We start from the raw sequence: 7,162 nt of genomic DNA on the forward strand, positions 1-7,162 counted from the left end.
AGGGGTGGTTCGGTATGGGATCCCATACCGAAACCCTTGTCCTGATTTCCAAACCGAAATTTTTGGGAATCCCAAATTCAATACCAATCCCAAACCAAATTTTCGGGAATCCCAATTTTCGGGAATCCCGAAATAATTTCGGGATTTCGGGACAAATCGGGAATCCCGAAATGTTTTTGGGCTTTTGGACTAAAATTTGACATATTATGTTTTTGGGCTAAAATTTGACATATTATGTTTTTGGGCTAAAATTAAGTTTCAATCTACCCACTACCCATTTGTGCACAAAGTTTTTGGGCTAATGCCATCTCACCCCACATTCCAACTTTGATTCCTCCTCCACATAGTTGTAATTAAATGAAAATTTTGGCGGCGCCCATGTCTGAAAGAACAACTATATTGTGTACTCGAAAACAAAAGAAAAAAATTTGAGCTCAACTAATTGCATGCCCTGTACCCACCTTGTCCGTGTATATATATACAATATATGTATACTGATATGTTCATGCATGCATAATGGTCTTTGCTCCTTTGTTTCCTTGATTTGCCTAGGTATGCAGGAAACTAATATCCAAAGATTAATCACACTAGTGGCTAGGTATGCAGGAAACTAATATCCAAAGATTAATCACATTAGTTGAGACAACTGGAATATAGAAACAAACAAATTGAACAAACAAACATTAGTTATTTAGTTGAGACAAAGATTAATCACACTAGTGGCTACCAATACCATTAATTAAAAAATAATTCTCTTATAATTAAAAAATAATATATATATATATATATAATATTTATTTCTATTCGGTATGGGAATACCGAAAAAATGGAGATGTAATCCCGAATCCCATACCGAAAATTTCGGTTTGGTTCGGGATGACATACCGAAATTTTCGGGAATTTTGGTTTGGGATTTTTTTGGTTTGGGATCGGGATTTTTTCGATTTGGTTTGGGATTTTTGGGATTTTTTTCCAGCCCTAATCTTCATCCCTCACTCTCCCTCTCCGCTGCTTTCTGCTCCTCACTTCCCAAAGAAACCCAAATCCCACCTAAGAAACCCACCTCAGTCGAGGCAAGCTTTGGCCCGCCCCCTCCTTCACCGATCAAGGTAAACGCGAATGGAGTTGAAAATGAAAAAGGATCAATCCCCCTGCGCTTAGGTAGTCTAGAGGTTTTTATTTGCCTTAGTTTTAAATTTGTTTCTAAATTCATAAACTTCATGTAATTGCCATAGAAATAAAAAACTTGATTATTATCTTGACGATGACAAAAAATTAACATCATTTTTCATGATTGTCATTCTCCGAATCCTTTGATCAACAACATTCTTCATGGTGTAGAGAACTGCAAGATATTGAAAAAGATAATGTGAGTTGGCTAAAACATGAAAAGTATTAAAATGGTACATCCAATAAACTAAAACTAATTCAAAATAAATAAGTTCACTTGCCTTGGTTTAATTTGCTGAATCAATCTTTTTTTTCTTCTCTTTGGACAGTTTCTTGTATATCCACTCTCAATCATCTTACATGTTAGACATTGCCTGTCTTTTTTTTCCTAGATAACTCAAGACTGTTTTTTATCCTTTTGGAACTACTGGATTTCCTCAACTGTTATCATCCTTTTTTTTTTTTTTTTTTTTTTTTTCTACCTTTGATCTTTGAGATATTTGAATCCAAAAGCAATGTTTGAGAAGTGTTGTTAATAGACTAATTAGGATCATCACGAGGATTTTGCAAATCATTGGTTGGAACCTTAGAAGCTTCTTCATCTGACACAATATTGACTTCAACTTGAGATAGTATTTTGGACAATTCATCTAAAAGTTCCATGTAGATTGTATATGCCTCATTTGAACATGTTGCACAACAAGGTAATTTAGTAGCTCTACGACACATATGGCTACGTCTCAATGCTCTGCTTGTTCTTGATCGTCATTTCTTACCAATTCTTCTAAACTTAGCCGCATGCTTCAAAAGGAAGTCATCATGATCCACTATACGGTAGTTATGCTTCAAAACAAAATCTTCAACACTTTCCTTTCTCACAATCTTATTAAGGGCTTGCTCATACTTGACAACAAATTCTTTAAGATTTGTTGTTGATGTAACAAAGTCATCAAAAATGAATTGATACACTCACTATGTCCATTTGTATTCATCCTAGCAAAAAATGTGCCACGATTTCCATAGAGTTGGGCAAGCCATTCATTTTCTTCTAATTCTTAATCCTTTGTCAAGTTTTTTCATTGTTGTTCAAACTCCTCTATTTTGTATGTTGACCTAAAACACTTTTTCATTGTAATCATAAAATTTGATTTTTTATAGTATATATGTGACAATTTTTCAGCAATTTTTTTTCTTAATATGCCAAAGGCAAAGATGATGGCGAATATTAGGAAATATCTGTGATTGTTGCTCTCATTGCCAAATCTTGATTTGTGAGTATAGATACTAGATGACAACTTCCCATAGCTTCCAACATGTCTCAAAAAATCATAAAAATGTTTCCTCTGTCTCATCTTATAAAAAGGCACATCCAATTGACTAAAATGATGATTTACTCTAGTAAACGGTGCAAATAGCATTTCGTATTTGTTTGTTCTATATGTTGTACCAAAACTGACTACATCTCCAAAATAATGATGTGTCATCCGTGACCTAGAATCCACCCAAAAAAAAATTGGTGGCCCTTCCATTTTCATCACATTGGATTGCATAAAAGAATTGTCGATTTTCTGCTTGCTTTTTTTTTTTTTTTTTTCTAGAAATAAGGGAGAACTGATTGTGCATCTCCCCTTTCTAGCTCTCTATGCTTGACATTCCGTAAATAGATGTAACAATCCTTAACCCTTTGTCCTGGCCATTGTAGCACGTGTGTTACCCAGGGCATAAGGGGCATGATGACTTGACGTCATCCTCACCTTCCTCCGGCTTATCACTGACAGTTTGCTCAGGGTTCCAAACTTAACGGTGGCATAAAAAGAATACCAATTTCCGATTGGACAATAGAAGCAACTAGAGTTGACTTTTTTGTTAGACCAACACTCAAGACCCAATTGCGAGCAATAGCATCTTACACTTTCCCAAAGACCAATACACAAGTGAGAAATGGAGCTCTCGCTCTTTCAGTCAAGCGAATGGAAGTAACTACCAAACTCTTCCCACTGAGCCCCCTCCTCAAATTAGGGGCACCGCACATCTGCCAGTACCAGTTGAGAAAGGGGAATAGAGCAAGGTGTAGCATCAGGAATATATGTTGTGGTGTAGCAAGGCGAATTCTTTCTTCTCTCCAGAGGGGCTGCTTAGTTGACTGGTAGAACAAGGTCCCAGGCCTGCCAACCAACTAGAATGGGACATAAAACGTCTTCAGGTCTTGCACAACCGATATCTCCATTTTTGCCATGAATTTTGTGGACATTTTGAGTACCCCAAAAATTTATGGAACTTTGCCAATTTGTGAATTCTCTATGAAATGCTTTTTTCAACTCCTTAACTACATCAGGCATATGTTGGTTAGACTTCATCATTATCCTTCGAGATGGGGTCACTTGTTTGTGATTGTGAATGTCACTAGTATTGACACTTTCCACTTGTTAGTCCATTTGTCATGAACAACATGCATGGTAGCCTCACACCTGCATTTAACTATTGAACAACTAATCTGTCTTTTCTTCTATTTTTTTCATGTCACATACATCTTGTTCATCATTATCTTTGATGTCATCTTCATTTTCAGTCTGCACATTGTATTTTCCTTGAAATGAATTGGAGATTTGTCACCTCATTTAAACGTCGTCCAGACTTTGATGAAGTTCAAATACGAATCCAAAACCCTTCTTGTCGGCCATAATCTTCAAAATAATTTATTGCCGCTTCCAAAGTTTCAAAAAGCATACCCACATACGGCGTTTCTAATCTTGATCATTTTTCTTTGGAGCATATACTAAATATTTCTTTAGCTGGTGCTAACTCGGCATCGCCGAGTTGAGGATCCATTAAGCTAGAAAAATGAACCTAAAAGTACTATCATCATGTTACTTAAAAATAAAATATCAACTACTCTAAAGGAATTTCAAGCAGAAACATGAATTAAAGTATTTGTTCACATTCAATTGTTAGTGTTCTATTTTGTTTAGGATTGTATTAAGGAAACTAAAGGTGTGCAAGTATTCTTGTCCTAAGATTGACAACACCGATGTCGATCGGCACCACAAATATTCTTTAACTCTCGATGGTCTAGAAGATGGGTCTCGAGAAGAATATCCAAATGCAGGCTAGAGCACTTATAGTCTTTATTGAAACCACGACCATCACCATCGGCATAATAGACCTCGACGTGTACTCACTGCCAATAGTTTGCTTGCACACTTTCATCGACATAGATGAGTCATCACCCTACAACGGAATTGTGGGTAGACCATGGCTAAATAAGATTGACACCATATCCAACACCAATTGCCTCAAAGTTTATTTTCCAATACTTGGAGGAGGGGTGGGCGATATTCGTGGAGATCAAAATATGGCCCGCATATGTGCAGTTCAAGCTATGGCCTACAAAATACTAAAACACATTAAAATAATAGAAAATGATATAATCCTCATTGTACATGACGACCAAGCATGAAAGAAGCCTTCAAGCCAACGTCAAGGTTTGAAAGCCGACAATATCAAGCCTACAAGCTAAAAGTATGCTACAAGCCATGTGTAATAAAATTAATACAACAAACAATTTGAAGAGCATACCAGTGATTAGAGAAATAAATGCACATATCACAGAAAACTTAGTCGAAGCAACCTCATCAACCAAACAACAACTTAATAACCTGTTGGAAAGCTACAAATACAAAGTCTGTTATGCAATGATGCGAGAATTATATGCACACAAATTAAACCCTCTTTTTGTCAATTGTAGTAATGATGTAAGTAGGGATCGTTATGGACCGGGGATTAGGAGGGATTGTTAATCACTTGGATTTGACTCAAAAATGTAAAAACACAATATAATACACTATACTAGACTCAAAGAATGCAAAACTAAACTTTAAAACACTAAAACAAACCAAAAGACTCAAACATCACCCAAAACACTCAAAACTGCCTTAAAAACACTTTCTGGGCAGTTTTGAGCACTTTGGTGAATTTGGACGAATTTGTGTAACAAATTGAATCAAAACTCTTATAAACACAAACTAAGACACTTTCTAACTAAATTAGACAATAAAGTAAAGGGGGATTGAGTTTTGGACGAAATTAAATAAAATGCACAGATTCAAATTAAAACAGATAGTAAAGATGAATTTGATGGAATTGAATGGATGGGAAGCTAGCTAAGGGGTTCATCTCCACACATGTTATACTTGCATATAAAACGATTTCCAATTGCCTTTCAATAAACCATGAATTCTCAACACCCCAAGTTAACCGTGATGCACTAATTAACCTTCAAATCTTCCTTATGTCAATGAATTGGATGATGCATGCGACAATTCAAATCATTCTCCAACGGTCCTCAACATGAATGCATAGAAGAGGTACAGTGAGAGATCATTATGCTCTATGAAAATTATAAATGTTGACGAGGCAATTGTAACTATGAATGCATGAAACTCTTGCCAAGAATTCATTTAACGCGATTGTTTATAAGCAACCTCCACTACTTGTGAATATAAGTTTATAACTATTAGGTGAAACTCACTTATATTCTAGCGTCATATTCATGCATGAAAATTAAGCGTGCACTCTCAATAAACATACATAAATAAGTTATCAATCAAACAGTTAAACAAATTGAATTCACAACTTATGAAACACAATTAGAAGTAATCAAATTATATTGCAAGCATAAACATATATTTCGAATCACCCCCTAGCTAAAGGGGGTTTAGTTCCTCATACGTACAATACAAAGAGAATTGAAATTAAACATTGAAATCAAAGAAACACCTAAACATTCCAACAACTCAAACTTGAATTGTATGAACGTTTAGGCCCTCTTCTCTTCCTCTTTGTTGCTGCACAAGGTCTAAGGTGAGTTTTGGAGTGGTGTGAAGTGTTTTGGATTTCTGGAATGGTGAAGGAAGGCACGGCACAAAGGGATTGTTTTTTGTGCCGTGTGTTGTGTGATTGAATGGATGGAATGGTGGAGTGAATGGATGAATTTCTGTGGTGAATGGGAATGGATCTCTTTGTGGCTGCAATGGATGCTTATTTATAGGTAGAATGAGGGGATATGTGGCTGAAATAATGAAGGAAATGCATGTGAGTGACAGCTAGGTTATGATGATGAATGCATGTGGCTGCAAGGTGAGTGAATGATTATTGGTGCATGTGGATGTGGCTAGGTTCGAAAGACATGTGAAATGGCTGGAATGAAGGTGTTTTGCACGGCACCAAGGGGTTTTGTTGGTGTGAATGGTTGAATGTGGTGTAATGATGAAGGAATAATGTCATGGTGGCTGCAATGATGAAGTGGACAACCTGGAAATGCAAGGAGAATGCATGTGCACGGTTTTGGGAGAGAATGGGAGTGCATGTGGCTGAAATGTTGGAGGAACAAGTGCATGTGGCTGCATTGTGGTGCAATGATGGAGGAACAAGTGCATGTGAATGCATGGAGATTGCATGTGCATGGTTTTGGGAGAAAATGGGAGTGCATGTGGCTGCAATGGATTAAAGGGTGAATGCATGTGCAATGACAGCTAGGTTATGATGATGAATGCATGTGGATTAGGTTGGAAATGCAAGGGAATGTGCTGAAATGATGGTTTCTTTGGTGATGAATGTGGCTGCAAGGTGTAGATGATTATGGGTATGATAAGTGATAAGTGTATGGTTATGATAAGTGTATGATATGTGGTTATGATAAGTGTATGATATGTGGTTATGATAAGTAATGGGAAAGCATGTGGATTAGGTTGGAAAGGTGTGTGAGGTGTGGCTGAGATTAGGGTGAAAAGAAATGTGGTTTTAAGTAGTTAGAATAGGAAACAAAGCCCTTCCTTGCACGGCAAGGAAGGGAAACATAAGGGGACACACGGCATGGCTTAAGGTTGCAAGTTTAGAATAGGTAGGATCCTTTGATATTAGGTCTTTAATTTCGTCCATTCCTTGGCTCCAAACATAAGCTATCCATTCCAAGCCCAATTTTGCTCCAAAATGC

At 36.8% G+C, this 7,162-nt stretch overlaps 1 pseudogene; it reads right to left on the reverse strand.

The window, feature by feature from the left end:
- Positions 1-1,935: 1,935 nt before the first annotated feature.
- LOC148696398 (protein FAR1-RELATED SEQUENCE 5-like) lies at positions 1,936-4,383 on the reverse strand (annotated as a pseudogene).
- Positions 4,384-7,162: the final 2,779 nt, after the last annotated feature.

This window comes from Pyrus communis, chromosome 6, assembly GCF_041283825.1.
Source record: "Pyrus communis isolate YQ-2024b chromosome 6, ASM4128382v1, whole genome shotgun sequence".
NCBI lineage: Eukaryota > Viridiplantae > Streptophyta > Magnoliopsida > Rosales > Rosaceae > Pyrus > Pyrus communis.